The sequence below is a fragment of the Nicotiana tomentosiformis genome, chromosome 6 (genome assembly GCF_000390325.3).
Source record: "Nicotiana tomentosiformis chromosome 6, ASM39032v3, whole genome shotgun sequence".
NCBI classification, from domain to species: domain Eukaryota; kingdom Viridiplantae; phylum Streptophyta; class Magnoliopsida; order Solanales; family Solanaceae; genus Nicotiana; species Nicotiana tomentosiformis.
In genome coordinates, this window is record NC_090817.1 from 73,170,478 (window position 1) to 73,172,423 (window position 1,946).

Consider the following 1,946-nt stretch of genomic DNA (forward strand, 5'->3'; position numbering starts at 1 on the left):
TCGTATGATAAGGAATCAAAGAAGTGAAGATTTTCCTAATAGTTCCATAACCTCCCAAAGTTAAGCACATACGTCTCCGTACCGATCCGCGAGACTCTACTAAACCTGTTTGTGACTTATAACACCTATGAACCTAGAGCTCTGATACCAACTTGTCATGACCCCAAATTCCTTCCGTAGGATGTCTTGGCGTCACCTAGTCTCTAAGACTAGGTAAGCCTCACAACATGCGAAAACATTAAATAAAACCTTAGAATTTCAAAACTCCAACAATTTCAAAAAAAAAATCTGTAAATGCAATACGTACACCTCCCCAAAACCTGGTGAGATATAAGTCACAAGCGCTAAGTACAGTGCCGAACAATCGTACACATCACTGTCTATAAAAGAAAAATTAAATAATAAAGAATAAGATAGAAGGGGACTCCGAGGCCTGTGGATGCGGGCAGGTGTACCTTGAAGTCTTCAAATACAACTCAGCGCACTAGTGTCGGGACTGGTAAGATATACCTGGATCTGCACAAAAGCATGTGCGAAGCGTAGTATGAGTACACCATAATGGTACCCAGTAAGTGCTAAGCCTAACCTCGGTAGAGTAGTGACGAGGTCAGGTCAAGGCCCTACGAGAGATAGTAAGAGACAAGACGAAAGATATAACGATATAATGATAATCACAAAGGAAATGAAACAAATAAGGAATTTACGGAAAGTTAACAATACAGAACCAAGACAGTTAATACAACACAGAAGGAAACAAGGATTTACACGTTAAGAAACAAACAATCAAGGCAAATACAGCAAATAAAGAAAGATCAACAAGGGCCACTACCAAGGTATCGCCTCGTAGTCCCAAATTATAAAAGTAACTCACAATCGTTTTCTTATACCACCACAAGAGCCTTTATATTTAGTTTTGAAAATCATTTATCCAAAATAACACCTCGCATTTTTGCCCACCTTATCACATCACATGGCTTCCAGTAGTTCTCCTACTAGCCACGCGTATCAAGCCCACCTTATCTCACCAGATGCGTTTCAACACCCAGACCTTATACCACTACATGCGTATCAATAGTAACAACAACACTGCTGAAATCTCGTGCAAACCTCAAGTGACCAATATCACACTTGCCAGAAAAGCCAACAATAACAAAATTTCACAATAAGGAGCCCACGTCTCAACCACAATATACACAAAGTCTCAACAATAGCAACTAGAGAGTAACATAATAAATGATATTTCACAACTTACACTTTGCCTCAATAGAAACCACGACCTTTGCAACTCAATACCAAACTTAACAACAAGATATTCAAAGTATAGCAAATTTCAAGTAAAGAATCCCACAATTAAATAATGGATACAAAATTAAAGAAAAGCAAGTAATTCAACTAAATATGTAGGACAAGTTGCAAATAAGAGATAAGACAAGTAGACATGTGAAATTAGACTAAGTACGTGACTACAACATGTTAAAGTAATTCAATTAAAGCATGAAGGAAAATTACATAGCTAAAAACTAGAAATTTCACATTTAGCTTGTGTACGCACTCATCACCTTGCGTACACTTAAAAAAAAGTACCAAATCCTAAGGGAAATTTTACCCACACAAGGTTAGACAAGTTACTTACCTCAAACCATGCTAAATCAATCAACTAGAAGGCCTTTCCCTTAATTTTTCAACTCCGAACGGCTCGAATCTAGCGAAAAACAATTTTATACTATAAATATAACTATAGGAAACTAATTGAAATAATGAAATTACGATCTTTGCAAAGAATTGAAAAATTGACCCAAGAAGTCACCCCGGTCCCGCGTCTCGAAATCTGATGAAAGTTACAAAATTCAAACACCCATTCAATCACGAGTCCAACCATACCAAAATTACTCAAATGTGATACCAAAATCTCGCTCAAATCCCCAAAATTCGGCCTAAGAAGTTTT